At 34.6% G+C, this 20,036-nt stretch overlaps 1 pseudogene; it reads right to left on the bottom strand.

Moving 5' to 3' along the window:
* Nucleotides 1–1,509: 1,509 nt before the first annotated feature.
* The window catches only part of LOC123936795, an 88,552-nt pseudogene continuing 70,025 nt past the window's right edge, over nucleotides 1,510–20,036 (bottom strand).

Genomic DNA, 20,036 nt, shown 5'->3' with positions numbered 1-20,036 from the left:
CCTCCCAATCCCATCTTGTTTCGTTTATTCTTCTCCTATCCCCCTAACCCCCCATGTTGCTTCTCCATGTCCTCATATCAGGGAGATCATATGATAGTTGTCTTTCTCCGATTGACTCATTTCACTAAGCATGATACGCTCTAGTTCCATCCACGTCATCGCAAATGGCAAGATTTCATTTCTTTTGATGGCTGCATAGTATTCCATTGTGTAGATATACCACATCTCATAACAAAATAAATTTAACTCCTGTACAAAAGTGACTAGAGAGAGCAGGATGTCAGACTTCAAAGTGAATTAGTAAAGCAAGGTACTACTCCTTGTCAGTCTTGTTAAGAGTGCTTCATAACAAATGTGTTTAAACTCTTCTAAAAAATCTAAATATGGGGCACCTGGGTGTCTCAGTCCGTGAAGCATCTGCCTTCGGCTCTAGTCATGATCTTGAGGTTCTGGGATCGAGCCTCGCATTGGGCTCCTTGCTCAGCAGGGACCCTGCTCGCCCCCCACCCCCGGCTTGTGTTCACTCTCTCACTGTCTCTCTTTGTCAAATAATAAATAAAATCTTGAAAAAAATCTAAATATGACATCCTAGCAAGTCCAAAACTTGTAGCCACAGGGAAATTTGGACACTTTAGAAAATTTTCAAGTCTAGAGAAATGAAATGTCCTTTTAATAATCCAATGAGAAGTGCTGTAAAATTATGGGAAACCAATAGACTGCAAATGATTGACACCTGAAAGGGGGAATATATGACACTTAACTGCTGCCAAATATGACGTCACTAGCCATGTACATGATAGCAATAATAATACCACCAATAAGACAATTAAGATATATTTATCTAGGAGTGCCTGGGTGACTCCGTGGGTTAAAGCCTCTGCCTTCGGCTCAGGTCATGATCTCAGGGTCCTGGGATCGAGTCCCGCATCGGGCTCTCTGCTCAGCAGGGAGCCTGCTTCCTCCTCTCTCTCTGCCTGCCTCTCTGCCTACTTGTGATCTCTGTCTGTCAAATAAATAAGTAAAATCTTAAAAAAAAAAGATGTATCTGTTTATATGTTCTGAGATTTATGTCATTTCAATCTATACTGTAAAACATATATTAAAGTTTGCATCATTGCACAAACATCCCCGCTGTAGGAATCCTGACCAAGCAGGAAATAATTGAGAGAATAACATCAGGACAGAAATGTAGGTGTTGCAGGATAACAATTATTTTGTTAACTTAACACTTTAATGCTTTTTACTTGAAGGTGGAATTTCAGTTTTATCTGTTTATCAAAATACACAATGATATTTTTGTGTACTTTGAACTAAATCATTTCTTGGGACACTGAGCTTACCTAAAGAGGCTGAAAGCTGTGATAGGTCCTTAAGGCATGATTTCTCCCAGAAAATCACTTATTCATTAAAAAAATAAAACAAATTAAGTGAGCTAATGAATGCTCAACCTTTGCTCTAATATACCTACATATTATTCCTTCCTTAAATAGTTGTTAAATTAATTAATTATTAATTATCACGAGTTACCCATGGCACTTTATCTTTTTTCTTTTCTGCATCCTTCTCTGCAGCTTCCTTGGCCCTTTTTGCCTGGATGCCGAAGAGCCGGATATTGGTCGGGGCCATGCGAAGACTGGCAAAGCCCCAGAAGTTCCCAGGAGTCTGGAATGACTCCGATGCTCTCTGTCTACTCGACGTTCTGTGTGGGGATGACCCGTCCTGTCCTCTGGGAGCCAATCTGAGTTCTTCAGCAGGACTGTCTCCCTTGCTGCGGGCTGAGGGCTCCCCGGGGAAGAGGATGAGCTTGGAAAGGTATTCCTCCCGCTTCAGCCGTGCACAGCAGCCTGCAGGGATTTGGTGGACTTGTTCTACCTTCTTGGATCCACCGAGATCCCAATGGTCTGTGCAACCGTGTGGATGCCAACCACCCGCAATTCTTCCAAGCTGCGCCCCTGCCAGCTCACATTTGGTGTGATACCTCCCCCGGGGCCCGAAGAGTCTAGATGCTGGGTGGGGAGCCATAGTGCTCGCCTTGGCTTGCTTGGGCTTTGTGTCTGCGGATCTTCTGCCCCAGCCACGTGGCCACAGGCCACTACCAGTCCTTGTGGAACTGGAGCTTCAGGATCATGCCACTGCACTCTGGCTGCTGCTTATGGCCTGCTCGGAAGGAGAACAGCCCACGGAAAAGAACTGGTGCTGCAAAGCAACCTGGGATGGTACTGGTTCTTTATTTTAAAACCAAAAATAACGACAAAATCAATAAATATATTTATCTCAATAAATTAGAGGAAAATAATTTCTCATGTGTGGAAGAGAAATCAAGAAGAAAAAAAAGTATGGGGGATTACAGAAGAAAAGGAGGCAGAAACTAAAAACAATTTTCAAATTATTATTACTTTTTATTAATTATTATTATTATTAATTAGTAACTAAAGAAAATTTTCCCAGGAAAAGAGTAAAACTGATCATGAAGGAAAGAAAAAAAAGGAAGGCACTGTATAAAAGAGGGCCCTGTAATTTTGTTAAAGATATATGGTTTGTGCATGTGTGTGTGTGTTTTATTTTCTTTGCTTTGTGTTGTTTTCTCTGTATGTTTGACTTTCCAGCTACAGAGGGGTTTTTCATATCTACACCCCTCGGACCAAACTGTTTTAGAAAACTGAAAACCGAGGTAGAAAAATTACTCTTTTGGCCAATTTTAGTCTAAAGCCCATTCCAAATCGCTGTCATAATGGCCTACCATACCACTCCTATCTCTGTCTCTTCCTCTTACTCCTTGGGAGTATTTCTTTTCCGATTGCAAAATAAACGTGAAGATCGTGAAGCATTTTCTGGAATATTTCAAACTTATTTTGCTTACGCCTCATGCTCCTCTCCAACCTGGCAAAGACATAACATTACTGAAATGTCACTTCAAACATTTCAGTTCTTTCACAAAGACAATAAGGAACTAAGTACAGACAGATAGTAAATAAACCCTTTGCAATCTGTCTCCACAGCTTCCAATAACTTTTGTTAGAAAGAAGCTTATAATCATTCTAAATACTTTATTTAAAAAATTTAATGGGCAGACTGCAATGGGACAATGTCTTGGATTGTACTGATGGGCTTTGCTTAGAATTTTGGTGACCATAAAAATGGAGGACACCTTAAGTTACCCTCACCCTCTCCTGAAAAGATGGGGATTCATTGTTTGTTTTCAAAATAGTGATATTTTTCCAGCCCTTGGTGATCAAATGCAGAAAATATGTGAAATTTTTTACAATGCATTGACTGTAGCAAAAGAGAAAGTCCTGAATATTAGGATATTACTTGAAGACACTGTCTTTGTAAATCAATTGGGAAAAAGTTTTATTTTGATTACCCTCACTCCAGTTTATAATTTTTCTATTGTCATTAAACAATCATACATCTTTGTAATTATTTTTATCAATTTACCAGGTAAATTTCTGTTGAAAAGCACATTACGTAGAACAGAGGTGGAAGGCATGTTGCTCTTTTACTAGCCTAAAGTGCTAGAGCAATGGTGACACCTAGTGGAAGAAGAGCAAAACTGATAAAATAATCATTGCGGCTATTCAATTTTCAGAGATCTTCAGCCACTAAAACCTATGAGAAAATAATTATAGTAATCATTAAAAAGTATTATCACTGATGTATCTTGACATATTCGATGATCTGTCTTTTTTGGAGTGTGTGTGTGTGTGTGTGTGTGCGCGTGTGCATTTGCAAGCAAAACAAGTAGGGATGTGAAAATTATGATTATTCATTGAGAACATAGAAATTCAACTTATTTGTCAGGTAATGAGTAATTTTTCAAATCATAGATATATAAGAATACAATACCTTTATTTTACTCTTGGTATTTTCTCTCTTTGCCAGGAGTGAAACCAATTTAAGACCCTCAATAGGTTAATTTCAACGTAGAAGAATATTGAAGATCCCTTTCTTACCTTCATCATTAAACTTCCTTATCTGCCTTCTAAAGGCAGTTTTGTTAAAGAATAAAGATGTTTCTTCCATGGTCTGAAAGTGAATATGCAAATGTGATGCCAGCTCCTCAGATGTAAACAAAAATGGTTTATTTTTCTATATTCTTTCTACATAGAACTTGGAAATCAGTAAGGTGTTCAACAAATTATTGGTACACAGGTTGATATATGCAATCCTGAGATCTCTGCTATTGATAGGCTTTGTAAGATATCTAAATTGTAAAATATCACAATGTATGTACATTTTAAGCATACATAAATTATATAAAGTTATCTGTATCAGGGTGTTGATACGTATAGAGGATAACCAAAGACAATGAATTTTCATTCCTTCACAATCAGATTTCTGGAAATTTGTTTAATTTCAACTATAGAATCTCATGATGTTATTCAATTATGATATGCTGTAATGACATCATGAAACATCACAGTTCTTACAGAATGTAATAAATCTTGTAACAGTATTTTGAATTGTATTTGTTTTGTTATAAATAGTTACTCCGAAAAAGCGAAGAAACCACGTTCTAAGAAATTTTCAGGGTAAGCTGCTGGGAAATTCCTCATGTTATTTGGTATCAGCAAATTCATTGTGAATGTTTGGCTCTTCATATCCATCTCTTGTATTATAGAATACAGTTATGTTATTTCAGTACCTAAAAAGATATGTAGATCCCCACATGCCCACACTACCGACACACTAGATCTTTATGGAACCCCAGCTGGATGGTTCCACCCATGCCATCTGAGAGTCATGAATGGCCTCTTCATTTTGTGTGGACGAAGGTTGAACTCGTTCACAAACCATGTGAGGGCTTTTAACATCTGGCCCCCACCTTCTCCCCAAACTCCTAAAACAGCCCAACACTACACATACCACAATGCAGCTCACGGAGAGCTCTGTTCTTCAGTCATATTGTGCTCTATCTTCTGTACATTGGTCCTGTTGCTTTCTCTGTGCATGGCATTTCTCTGGTGGAGAGGGAAGGCACGTTAGTGCCAACTCAAAACAAAAGCAAGTTCTACCTCTCGTTCTTACCATTAATGGCTTTTTATAAATAATGTGTTATCTCTGTGTCTCAATTTCCACATAATGTTCAGATGGCTGAACGAGAAATAGGATGTATAAAGGGCTTGGCAGAAAATATATGCTCAATAAATATACTAAGAATTGTAGTCCTTGAAAAACTTGCTTCAAAGTAACTTTATTTGTAAAACTGCCCTTGAAGCACCCATGCATGTTAAGTAAATTGACCATGCATCTGTTAGGACAGTTTTCACGTTACATCATGACCCATGATTCTCTCTCTCTCTCTCTCTAATAAATAAATAAAATCTTTAAAAAAAAAAAAAAAAGAATTTGGGGGGAGGGACCACAATATTCAGTCTATAGCAGTAGTCAATTTCATTTCCAATTTGGCTTTGGAATATGTTATTCCTTCTGACTAGCCTATTTCCCCAGAGTTATTCACCAAGTTTATTCCCTCATTTCTCTGCTCAAATGGAAATGACAAATCATTGCTGATTATATCACTGTATATACACCTGAATCTATTTCATGTATTTATTTGTGATTTAGGTATTTTTAAGTATTCCTACTCTTAAAATACAACCTTCTTAAGGAAAGTGCGTGGAAAATTCAATTCATTGCTGCATTTTCAGTGGTTAGCAGAGATTAGGTGTTTAAAAGGTTAACTGTCCTCTCACACTCTCTTTCATTGGCACAGTTAATGGAGTTAATACTCCACATTTTGGAATATTAACATTGTAAAGAACTGTACTTGCAACAAAAAGATTTATAACAATAATATAAGAAAATGTTAAAAATGGATTATAATTGTAAAAAGGACCAAGGCTTTACTTTGTCTCTCACAGAGCTTAAAGTAGATGAATCACAGAATAAGTCTACTTGAAATTTGAAACCAGCCCAATAAACTCATTCCCCACAGACCTTCCCATTCTTCATGTTGAATAGCAAGCACTCACTAATCATCTCACACACTATTCACTTATTTTATTTTATTTTTTTTCCTACTGCTCCCATTTTGAGTCAGGCACTTTCCCTTTCCAAGTTTGGACCAGTATTTCCTTACATGATTGTGTTCCTATAGCTTTCCATCAGTTTTTGCATCTGCTTTCTGCCTTCTGTCATTGAACCCCCACTAAGAAATCCAAATCACACATTTACCAGAGTTGTTTTCCCCATTCCAATACACTTCTGGTGTGTCTGTTCCTCTTGAGGTTAAAGATTCTCATCTTGACCCACTGTCAAGTAGCCTTTGCAGAAGCTCTTGTCATTTCAGAGAATGATGTGAAAAACAATACACTTTTTCTCACGTTTCTAATAAATATGTCTCTAGTTTAATGAAAAACACCACAGGAAGTGCATAGTTGCAGTGGAGAAACAACACACCACTGTGGTAAAAGCTTAAGCCCTGGCATGAAATAACTGAATTTTCAGATTTCATCCATTAGCAGCTTGGTGACTTGGAACAAATTACTTAAATCTTTTAGGCCTCAGTTTCCTCATTGGTAAAATGTAAATACTATACTGATGATGTTATAAATTAAATGCAAAAAATTCTATACTGTCGATATTTTAACATCAACATTTTATCTTGATGTTATAAATTAACTGAGAAAGATACATTGTGAAGTGTATAGTATAATGTCCAAATATACTATATACACAACTAAAATTGGATAGAGTTATTGTTCAAATTTCCCTGAGTTTGATCTTTTTATATTAAAAAATACATAAAAATATGTTTTTAAAATATGCCATCAAAGATATTTCCCTTATTTCACTTCTTTAATATTAGAAAAGATAATAACACTTTCAAAATGTTAACAGATTTCATGTTTATTATATTACTCTATCTTAACCAACTCATGGGTTAAGCAGGGTACATATTAACATGTGTTTAAAGTCAATGAGTATAAATATTATTAAATTCCACTTACAAGTGAAATCATGGTATTTGTCCTTCTCAGTCTAAGTCATTTCTCTCAGCATAATACTTTCCAATTTTCTCAGATGCACAGTTTCATCTTTTTATGGCTGTGTATTTACATAAATACATTCTATATTTACACCACATCTTCCTTATCCATCTTCCTTTGATAGGCACTTAGGTTGTTTTCATATTTCGATTATTGCAGCTAATACCGTCAATAAACATGCAGTGCGTATATCTTTTTGAATTAGTGTTTCCATTTTCTTTGGTAATACCTATTAGTGGAATTATTGGATCACAGAGTATTTGTTTTAATTTGGGGAGGAAACTCCATACTGTTTTCCATAGTCACTATACCAATTTACATTTCCCCCAACATTTCATGAGAATTTTCTTTACTATGCATCCTTGTCAACACTTGTTATTTCTTGTATTTTTTTTTTTTAATTTTAGCTATTCTGAGGTGATATCTCATTATAGTTTTGATTTGCATTTCCCTGATGGTTAGTGATATTCAGCATCTTTTCATGTGTTTGTTGACCATTTGTATGTCTTCTTTGGAAAAAAAAAAAGTCTATTCAAATTTTCTGCCTGTTTTTTAAATTAGATTGTTTTGGGGTATTTTGGTGTTGAGTTATGTAAGTTCCTTATATATTTTGAATATTAACTCCCTATTGGATATATCACTTGCAAATAGCTTCTCCCATTCTGCAGGTTGCCTTTCTGTTTTGTCAATGGTTTCTTTCACTGTGCAAAAGCTTCTAATTTGGATGTAGTCCTAATAATTTATTTCACTTTTGTTTCCCTTGCCTTAGGAGACATACCTAGAAAAATGATACTGTAGCCAAAGTCAAAGAAATGACTTCCTGTGTTCACTTCTAGGATTTTATGGTTTCAGATCTCACATTTAAGTCTTTAATCCATTTTGAGTTTATTTTCGTGTATGGAATTAGCAAGTGGTCCAGTTTTATTTTGTGTGTGTAGCTGTCCAATTTTCCCAGCACCATTTATTGAAGAGACTGTTTTTTTTTCCCATTGTATATCCTTATCTTCTTTGTCATAGTTTAATTGACCATATAACTGTGGATTTATTTCTGGGTTCTCTATGCTGTTGCACACTTGAACTTTATGTAACACTTTGTACCAACGATCTTCAAATTAAAATAATAAAATAATAGAAGATAATTAGTAATGTTGGGTCCATGGTCAAAGGAGCAAGACTGATACAAAGCAAAGGTCAAGCAAAGCTTTATTTCAGGCCAAGCATCGAGATTCAGACTGACCCGCCAAGGCCGTCTCTTGCAAAGAGGTGACCTCTCTCTGCCTTACAGACTAGCTTTTAAGGGGAAAGGCCATGTGGCTGGGCCTGGCCACACACAGGTGGCCAATGAGATTGTAACACAAAGAAAGATGCACAGTCCTGCCAGGTCACACATAAGTGACCAGTTGATTACAATTTACCTTATAGTAGACATTTGAATTAGCCTATAACCTTGGTCAGAATTGGTGCCCAAAAGGCACCCACAGGGTAGGGCCCATACTCCTTGGTAGCTAGGGAGACAGTATGTGCCCCCACTGATTGGATGTCTCCACCTGGCCTGACCCACCCTTGTATTTGGGCTTTGTTAAGTGGGACAAGTTTCTGGGACTTGTTTTAAGTAAGTCCCCTAGGGGAAGGGAGGGCAGGGACAATTTAAGTTTTACTGTAAAAACAACAAGGTCATTGTTTAACCGGTTGGAATCTCTCTGGCTAAGTAGGCCCTTCCAAGTAAAACTGGACTAGATAGACTAGAAGTAATTATTTAGAATACACTCTAAAAATGAAAAAAAAAAAAGTAAAGCCAATGTGTATAGAAAGTTTTACGAAACCTGAATATCTTCTACAAAATCAAGGTCAACACTAGAATCTAGATTTTCTGTAGTCTAGCAGTCAGTGTTATTAGGTTTTTACAGTATATCTCATTAAAAAAATCTGTGAACTCTTTTGATGAAAATAAAATATATTTATTAAACATTTATTTTTTCAAGCATTGTTCTATATAATTTCAATGCATTAACTCACAAAACTTAACTTAACAGGTAACTACATTTATTATTCCCATTTTATAGGTTGAGAATCTCTAGAAGTTTAGTAGTTTGCCCAAGGTCATAGAGCCAATATGAAGCAAATCTGAGATTTGAAGCGAATAGTCCAACTGTGAACTCAGAGTTTTAGGTATTATGCTCTGTGGCTTATCATAAACCCATGGAAACTTTATTTCCCATGCTAGCATTATTTGAAATTAAAAATTAAATAATAGGACTAAAACCAAAACATAGACTCATTTGGCAGTCTACGACCAAAACAAAGCAGTGATAATTTAAAATAAGCTCTCTTAAATTGCATGTGCAAACGAGGAGTTTATGATTATGACCCCCACTTGAGAATTGCTAATTTACAGAGCTGTGGTATGCTGAAACACAGGGCTATCTTTAAGAGCAGCTAAGCATTATCTGCATTTACATAGTGCCCATTACTAACTACAACAGTGTGCAGTAATTCAAATGCAACTGCAGGATTATCTCAGGATAACAAAACCACCAACTCAGGTCTTCAGTCACACAGTGGCTTAGAAAACAAAAGAATAGAGCGAGTACTCTGGAGATGTCTTTCATGTGTTGTTATCTAGAAAAGAAAAGATAGAAATGTTGCTGTATGAAGTAGAACCATTCTATAAATCAAGTGATTTACCATTTGGGATTTGAATCACACAATTCATAAAAGTGTTCTATGAATACAAACTTGGCAGGAATGAAAGTATGCTTTAATGTGACAACTGGAAGCCCCAACTCATATTATCCATGAGCACTGAAAGGAACCAGAAAAAGATCATTACTGAATGTGTATAAAATGGCTATTAATCATTAATTTTAGTCCAGTTTTGAGAGTTCCTAAGTGCTGTATATGCAGAATTTGCTTATTTGCTTTATGTTCACAACTACCTACTGAATTGTTACCTCTGTTTTCTGGAAAGAGAAATTCTGACTTGTAAAATAATGAAACTTAACAAACAATGACACATAAGATCAGAATCAGGGCCACCTTCTTCCTCAAGACTAGCTACTTTTCAATACAGCAGCTGCTCTGATGCCCCTAAAAAGACATCCACAAGATGACGAACAGTGACTAAAATGAGATAGTAGTGTAAATGGTACATCAGCCTTGAGGTCTTAAGAGTTTGTATTTTAACTGAATACAAATTCAGTAAATGCTTGAATTGATTGTTTTTAACTTAATTGTTAGTTATTTTGCATGCCTGAATGCTTATGGTGTTTTATGCAGTCAATTAATGAGAACATTCTAATACATAGCAATCAGAAATCCAAACAGTTCAAAGTATGTAACGATCAGAATTTCCAGAGTAGCAAGTTGAGAACAAATATTAGTTTCTGTGGGAATATTTATGGATTCTATGTGTGTGTGTGTGTGTGTGTGTGTTATATAAAAAATCTGGAATCCTAATACTTAGTAGGATAACCAGCAAAGCCATGAATCTACCCACATAAAAATCTACAAGCATTTTCTGGATTTTTAAGTTAAATGTAATCAAAATCAGTAAAAAGAAAAGGAATATGTTCTGTATGCAAAGAAATAGATCATACATATTGTAGTTAACACTTCTCTACATGAGGTGTGAAATGCTGATTTGATGGAGGGGGAAAAAAAAGATACTATATCAAAGGAGAAAAAAAACCTCCTGTATTGATGCAAGAAAATTTTCATACTAGTACAAGTAAGGTATGATTCCCTAATTTTCAAACATAGCAATTACGGCCACAGAAATAAAGTCTTTTGAGTATTTTTCTGCATTCTTAAAGGTTGTTAAATACCAATGAAAGTAAAAAAGCTTTGGAGACTGGCAAATAATTAAAATTCGGGTTCTTTAACAAATTGGTTTTATGATATTGGGAAAATAATTGAAACTCCTCGAACCTCAGTATCTCAATATCTAAAATGGAAATATTAATTTCATAGAGAGTTGCTATATGGAGAAATAAAAATAAAATGTTATGTGATAAAAAGGGCCTATAGTAAATCATCAGTATTTTTTTCCAGATTCCTGTTCTAAGAGTTGAGTTGTCTGGATACAAGAGGGGTTATAAAATACTCCCTAGAGATTAATGAAATTTGACAGCATTCTTCATGGGGGAAGCTATGTATTTTTTAATGAGCAAAATTAAACATAGTTCCTGAGATCCTTTCTTCTCTGAAGAACTTTCCTTCCTTCTCAACACTTTTCCACCTACCCCTCCCATCTGCCCCAAAGGGTAGATAGAGCACTTGGAACATTTGTGCTGAGATCTGAGAGGTTTTACAAATGATTATATCCTTTAATAACATACTTCATAGATGCATCTGGGCAGCAATTACATTCTTCTACACCAAATGCACTAGAACACTTCTAAAGAAAATAAAACAATGAAGATAATGAAATAAACTAACATATATAAAGTTATAGAGTATCCACCATTTGCCTAGATTATCTCATTTAATTCTCAAACAAGCCTTACAATGTTAATATTGCTAATATTGTGATTTCCAAAATGTTAAAAATATGACCTTTATGCAAATATAAATTTCATATGTATAAAATATTTCAATAAACTCATTCATACTGGAATCATCCTAGAATTTATACTAGAATAATATGGTAAGACTAGTTCAAGATATGTTTGAAGATCTAGGCATTATAAATATTTTAATAAAATAATATTTGCATAAGATTGATAGGCTAGATACAAAACTGATTAATGTGACTAATATCCTGTAAGATAATAACCCATAAACTTTGAGGTTTTATTTTTTTTACTGGATAGAAAAAATTTACGTATCTAGTAAACAAAAGTTTACAAGTAACATGTAATTTCACTAATTCTCAGACATTTAATAAACAGTGAGCAGGGAATGAATAAAGTACATTTCCTAAATTATTAAGTAGTCCTTAGATGGGTCTATGCTACTAAATAACCACTTACCTTTTAGTCTTATTTCCAAGTTTTGATACCCTTTCTTCATGTTATCAGTGCACCCATATTTCAAGTAATTCAGCGGAATTTTGGATAGTTTAGGTCAACTCTTCAAGGTGTTATGACTGATTAGTGTTGAAACCAAGTTTAGAACCTACTGTTTCTTGTTTCAGACCCTTAACTGTTACCTATCATACTTATTTTATGTGCTTAGGTAGAATTAATTTCCTGTACATTTTATTTTACTCTATCCCTTCCACACATCATTTTCTTTCCAGTTCCAGAGTGGCTATGCTATATTATGCCTTCATCAGCAACTAATTGAGAAAGATAGGAAGGCTAGTGTTGCCAAGCTGTATTCAGTAAGATCATACAGATACGAGTTTTTCTATGATTTTTGGTGAAAAGCCTGTCCTGACCCCAAATTACATGGTATTAAAATCTGACCTGAACTGACATAAAGCTATCTAGAGATTTTACTTACTTCGCTAGCATGAAATGTTTCTTTCATTTTACTGTATAACTATGGATGTTTGAGTAGAGTACTGCTGAGCAACATTGAACCTGTTATTTCCAAAAGAAAAAATGTTTTAAAAATTCTGAATTCAAGAGCACATCTAGTCCCAAGATTTTAGGTGAGGATCCATACTATAATAGCAATGTTCTGAAAAGGAGGAGACGAGTTCCTGGTGAACTGCTCTGTGACTTTCTAATAGTTCACGTTTTTGAAGTTTTAGTTTGAGGGCTCTACCTAAAACATCAGTTCCTACTTCCCCGGCCATGCTTATACTCACTCTGTCTCACACACACACACACACACACACACACACACACACACACACACAGACACAGACACACACACATCTATTGCTATCTATCTATCATCTATCATCACCATCATTTATTTTCTTCCTATTCTCTATCTCATTTACTGGAATACAATTTTTATAAAAATAGACCTTTCTAATTTTCTTTTCTTCACTGCTATACTCACAAGAGCAAGTAACATATAATTGTCGCATGGTAATCATTGATGGAGTGAATGAATAGAATTAAAGTAGTTTGTATGTCTAATCCATTTATATTTTTATACATTTTTCAATACTAGAACTGAAAATTGTTGCTTTTAGCTGAAAAATAATTACTTCAGAATTATCTGGGAAATATTTTTCAAATATCAGAACCTAAAGTTAATAGGCATTTTATCTGAGCCTTACCAATTTTTTTTTTTTTTTAACTGTAGACTGGTCAAAAAGTAATATGTCTTTTCTTAAATAGCATTATTGATATATAATTTATATATCATATACTGAAAATATTTAAAATGTATAGTTTGGAAGTTTTGATATATGGATAGACTCACAAACTATGACCACAATTAAGATGCAGAAGCTATTAATCACCCCAAAAGTCTCCTTATGCCTCTTGGTAATAGCTATTTCCTGTCCTTCCTATATTACACCTCATCACCACACACACATCCTCAGGAAATGCAGATCTCCTTTCTGTCACTAAAGATCTCTTCAAGGGGCGCCTGAATGACTTAGATAGTTAACCCTCTGCTTCAGGCTGAGGCCATGATTCTAGAGTCCTGGATTGAGCCCCATGTCAGGCTTCCAGCTCAGCAGGGTGTCTGCTTTTCCGTCTCCCTCTGCTTTTCCCTCTCCCTCTGCCTCTCCCCTGCTTGTGCTTTCCTGTCTCTGTCTGTCTCTGTCTCTGTTTCTCTCAAGTGAATAAATAAAAAAATCCTTAAAAAAATTTTTTTTTAAATTTCTCTCTGGACTATGGACTCTGAGAAACAACCTGGGGGTTTTGAAGGGGCGGGGGTGGGAGGTTGGGGGAACCAGGTGGTGGGTAATAGGGAGGGCACGTGTAGCATGGAGCACTGGGTGTTGTGCAAAAACAATGAATACTGTTTTGCTGAAAAAATTAATTAATTAATTAAAAAAAAAGAACACACCATAAAAAAAAAAGTTCTCTCTGCATTTTCTAGAATGTCATATGAATGGAATTATAGTGTATATGCATACTTCGTCTGACTTTAGCATAATTATTTTCATTTTCGCCCACCCATGGTATTGCATGTGTAAATAGTTCATTCTATTTTGTTGCTGGGTTGTATATTTCAGTGTTGGATATAACAGAATTTGAATATCAAGTTACCCGATGATGAACATGTTCTATCTATTGAAATTATTGATCGTGTGTGTGTTTATTCTATCAATATGGTATATCACACTGATTTACAAATTTTCAACTGATCTAGTGTTCCTCAGATACATTCTACTTACTATTATGCAGTATTCTTTTTGGAAGTTGCTGCATTCTTTTTTTTTTAAGAATTATCTAATTTATGTTCATGAGAGATATTGGCCAATGCTTTGATTATATTGCAAAGTCTTTGATTTTGTCTTTTGTTGAGTTAATTGATCTATTTTTTCTTTAAGTATTTGGTAAAACTTGACCATAAAGCCACCTGATTCAAAGATTCCTTTGTGAGGATATTTTAAACTCATTTTATTTTAAATAGAAAGTATCATATTATCTCTTTCGCCCTAAGTGGGCATTAGTAGTGTGTGTCTTTCTTGAAATTTGCCTACTTAATGTGCTATTGAATTTTGGGGCATGAATTTTTTAATACTATTCCCTTACTATAGTTTAATATCTGTTGTGATGACTCCTATATCATTCCTGACTTTATAACTTGTTCTTGCTCTAATTTTTCCTGATCGAGAAGTTTATCCATATTATGGAACTTCATAAAGAAACCTGTTTGGTTTCTTTGTTTTTTCCATTCTTTTCTTTCTGTTGATTTTGCTGGTTTCCATTCTGATTGTTATTATTTTCTTTCTTCTGCTTACTTTGGGTTTCACTTGTTCTTCTTTTTCCAGTTTATTAGATGGACTCTGAGGTCATTGATTTGGGGCTTTCTTTCCTGAAATGAGTATTTAGTGTTAAAATAATATTTCTACTGTTTTAACTGAATATTACTAATATGGATATCATGTTTTCATTTTCTAATTTCCCTTTTAATTACAACTTGAACCATAAAATATTGTGTATTGTGTTATCTAGTTCCCAAATAGTTGGAGGTTTTCCAAGTATCATTCTATTAATTTTTAATTCAATTCGGTTTTATCAGAGGACAGACTTTGTCTAAGTTGATGAATTTGTATAGATTCAACAGTTGTTTTATGCCCCAGAAAGTGTTCTATCTTGGTCAATCTTTCACAAACTCATAAAAATAAAGTGACTCTTCTGTTGGTGGAATTTTCTATAAATGTTAATTAGGTCAAGTGGATTGATGGTATTGCTCAAGTATTTTGTAGCCATACTTATTTTCTGCTACTTATTCTAACAGTTATTTACAGATGGGTATTGAAACCACCAAACAGATTTGTGAATTTGATTATATCTTCTTGTAGTTTTACAACTTTCTGCTTCCTAGATTTTGAAGCTTTGTCATTAGGTGCATAATATTTTGCTATAGCTTCCTGATAAGTTGGTCCCTTTATTGTTATGAAATAACTCTATTTCTTGTCATAGTCTTTGATCTAAAAATGATTTTTCTATATTAATATAGTCAATCTGACTTTTGGTTTCAATTGTTTAGCCACAGGATATCTTTTTCATCCTCTTAACTTTTTTTTTTTTAAAGCCTTTTTTTTTTTTAAAGATTTTATTTATTTATTTGACAGACAGAGATCACAAGCAGGCAGAGAGGCAGGCAGAGAGAGAGAGGAGGAAGCAGGCTCCCTGCAGAGCAGAGAGCCTGATGCGGGGCTTGAGCCCAGGACCCTGGGATCATGACCTGAGCTGAAGGCAGAAGCTTTAAACCACTGAGCCACCCAGGTGTCCCTCATCCTCTTAACTTTAACCTATTTGTATTTTATGTTTAAAATGGGTTTCTTACAGGCAGCATATAATTAGTTCTTGCAAATTTTATGCACTGAATACTCTCTGCTTTTTAACTAAGTAGTCTGCATTTGGTGTTATTATTGATATATTTGAATATGAATACACCATCTTGTTCTACAATTTTTATTTGTCCTAACTGTCCCTTGTTTCCTTTTTCTTCTGTTTCTACCCTTTTTGGGTTGAGTGTTGTATGGCTCTTTTTAAGTCTACTTTTTTGGCTTTCTAGTTATAATTATTTTGTTAATAGTGGTTTCTTTAAAGTTTATTGTATACATCTGTAATGTATCACAGTCTACACCCAAGGTCTACCACAGCCCTTCACATATAGTGTAAGAACCTAATGATAATATACTCTCATTTTTCCTCTCCTAGCCCTGGAACTGTTGTTAACATTTATTTTTTTTCTTGGATCTGCTGGCTTTTTGTTTTTGTTTTGTTTTTTAATTTATTTATTTGACAGAGAGAGAGATCACTACTAGGCACAGAAGCAGGCAGAGGGGGAGCCCGATGCGGGACCATCACCTGAGCCGAAAGCAGAGGCTTAACCCACTGACCCACCCAGGCGCCCCTCTGCTGTTTTATCACTACATAAATTTGGAAAATATTCTGTATTTTCTCATGTAATTCTGTCGCCTTTTTTCTCCCTTCTCTTTTTGATTCTCCAACTACAAATATATTAGGACACTTGATTTTTTTTCTTTTTTTTTAAACTGTAGACTGGTCAAAAGTAATATGTCTTTTCTTAAATAGCATTATTGATATATAATTGATATATCATATACTGAAACTTTCTCAGAATCACTAATGCTCTACTCATTTTCTATCTTTTTGTTTGTTTGCATTATTTTTGCAAAGTTTCTCCTGCTAAAGTATGTTTCAGACTCACATTCACAAATTTACGAATCTATTCTTCAGCAATTTCTAATCTGCTGTTAATTCCATCCCATGCTTTCTCAGACGTTGCTGTTTTAACTTGAAATAGTTCTATTTCAGTCCTTTTTGTACATCGTCCATGTTTTTACTCAATATGTATTTAGTTTCTTAAGCATATGAAATACAGTTGTTATAATTATTTTATTGCCTCTAGCCACTATTTCTATAACCCCTATTATTTCTGGCTTGGTTTCAATTAATAGTTAATAGTTAATTTTTTCTCCTTTTTATATAACTGGTAATTTTTAATAGGATGCCAACTATTTTCAGTTACACTCTGGTGGACCCTGGACAATTTTATATTCTAAAAAAATTTGTAAACTTCATTTTCAGACTCATTTAAAATTCTTGTGGATATTTTCTTAAAATTGCGCTATTAGAGTACAGAGAAGTGTTTAATCTGGGACTAGAATTTCCCCAATACAGAAGCAAAATACTTCTGGGAATTTTACTAAATGTCCTATGAATCATAAATTATGAGGTTTTTCACTCTAGCTGATGACAAAAGGACCTGCTCTTTGTCTGTTGAGCTGCAAATATTGTTTTTTCCTACTCCTTTGAAAATGTCAGATATCCTGCTTTAAAATGAATGCATATTAAGTTAAATAATATTCAAGTATTTTTCAGGTTTTAGAGTGTTATTTGTGCGTACCACTTATTTGTGCGTACAGTGGAAGCAATTCTTGGGTGAGGTGTAAAAAATGCATATATTTAAAGATTGATGAGAACAAATAATTGTAATTCATTTGCCATAAAATTAATTCATACTCAAGAGAAATTCTCTAGTAGGAGAAGGAATTTGAAATCTTTGATATTTAAATCTCACATTAATGGAGTATTCAAGGGCAAAAGTAAATAAAATTAGATCTTCAATATTTTGTCCCAAAATTAATTTTACTGCCTGAATGATGTATCTTAAGTATTTTTGCCTATAAATAAATCCTAATGACTCCTCTATGCTACATAGCACTCTGCTCTACTGTGTGTGTTGTGTGTGTTTAATCCAAAGTAAAATGAAGAGCGAAGGCTCTGAAACTTTTAAAGATAGGTAATTAGAGCTTGCTTTTTAAAAACCTGAATCTTGAGAGTTGAAAGGGAAGAAAAAAAATTCTACAAGCTAATTTCCTTGTCTCTTTTGTCTTTGCTTCTATTCAATTTTCTTTTTTTTCCTTGTTCACATTTACTTTTGTTTCTTTGTTCCATTTTGTAATTTTCTACAGTGCTTTAAACTTGTTTTGCTCTTTTTAGAATCTGTCTTCCTTCTCTTTGTGTCTTTTTCTTAATTTGCCTTCATCTTATCCAATCTGCAGATATTCATTCAATATCTAATTGCTGTGATTTCATCATAAAAAATCAATGAACTTTTATTAGAAATAATGTACTGCATTAAGTGTTACCTCCAAAAATTAAGAATCAGACTGAACTGTTTCACTGATAAAAAACCAACTATAGGAAGTACATTTGCCTTTATCTCTTCTTATTTGAGCTAATGAACCCTGTGTTGAAGTACAACTTCAATTATTAACTCTTTTAAACATCTCGGAAATTATCAAATCAAAATAAATTAGTAAAGAAATCTCCACTTAAAAAACAAACATTTATTTTTCACAGCTCTAGACCTGGGCTGGTCCATAATCAAGCTGTCAGCACATTGAGGGACGGGTAAAAGCCCTTTCCTGTATTGCGGGTTGTTGCCTTCTTTCTACATCCTCACATGGCCAAGAGGAAGAGATCATCTCTCTTTTGTTTTTTTCTTATAAGGGTACCAATCCCATTCATGAGGGCTTTACCTGCATGATCTGATTGATTTCCAAAGGCCCCACCACCAAAACCCATCATATTGAGGATTAGAACTTCAACACATGAATTTTATTCTATAGTAGGATGCAATTTAGAAACACTTTCCCCAAAAATACTTTACACTTAAAATATTCAATGACTATTATTTATAAAATGAATAAAAAGTTTCAGTGAATGAACAGAAACAACATAGAAAAAAGTCAAAACATTGTATTGTCTCATTATTCACACTTGCCATCTTGACCTGAGATGCAACAACAGCAAAAAAGATGTCACTGTCCCAGGTATTTATTGGCTTATATTTAAGTTATCCCTCTGGTTTGAAATTATCCTTGTTTTCAATATTTCTTCAATGGTTCAAATGAAGAACCATAATAAATAATTATTGCTTGAAGAATGAAAATATTTCAATCAATACAAGTAAAATCCTCATCTCATTTATACCTGTTGCAAGGCTAGGTAATCACTCCTTTTTAGTTCCCAGATTGCCCATGGCAAATCCCATAGACACCACATGATACGCAGCATGTAATACCGTGTCTATTCCTTGTGTATGATTTGAACATCCTCTGCATTAATTAATTCATTTTTCTTCTGGAAACACTCATTAGTCTGAATTTTCTTCATTTGAATTTAAAAACCGAATGACTAAATTTTTCCTCTGGTTAATCTATGATCCCCTAGAAGGTTATCCGCAGGCAATTATCTGGCGCTTCCATAAAGCACATCATGTATATAAAGTACTATAATTCTGCACTTTCCTGGTGCAAGGCTAGATGGGCCTTATCCTTTTGCTCCTCACACCCATTCCTGTGGTAGTGCAACAAGGAAGTTGCGAACAGAGGATATGCTGTCAGCTGGCTTATGCTGAAACCATGGTTCTACCAGCTTCCTTCTGTATGACCTTGGGCAAATGACTTAGCCTTTCTGTGACTCAGTTGTCTCATCTCAAAAATGTTGATAATTTTATTTCAGAAGATGACTGTAAAAATTAAATCAGCTAACACATAAACAGCAGCTTAGAATAGTGCCTGTTGTATAGTAAAAGGACATCTGAGCTTTTACTGTTATTACTGTTATTCCTAGAGTATGACTTCTGCTTCAGTTTAATGTATGAGCCTGATTGTGCCTTATATACATTATACATTTCTATAATCCATCCAGGAGAAAACAAGGAGACCCACTACTCTTTCTCTAGAGTGTCATTACAAATTGCACTAGGGCCAACCACTTAAACAAGGTAGCATAAATAGATAAATCCTCTCCAACAACCTTATCTCCAGGCGAACTCTGGATTTCACTTTATCCTTTAGAAGTACCAAAAAAGAAATTACCCACACATGCAAATATTTTCCCTGGTCACTGTCGGCTTGAAGAAAGGATATAGTCACCAGACATCTGGCATATTTCTTAACACACACTATGTGAGTAA

Source organism: Meles meles, chromosome 2 (assembly GCF_922984935.1).
Source record: "Meles meles chromosome 2, mMelMel3.1 paternal haplotype, whole genome shotgun sequence".
Lineage (NCBI taxonomy): Eukaryota > Metazoa > Chordata > Mammalia > Carnivora > Mustelidae > Meles > Meles meles.
This window is presented reverse-complemented; position numbering and strand designations above follow the sequence as displayed.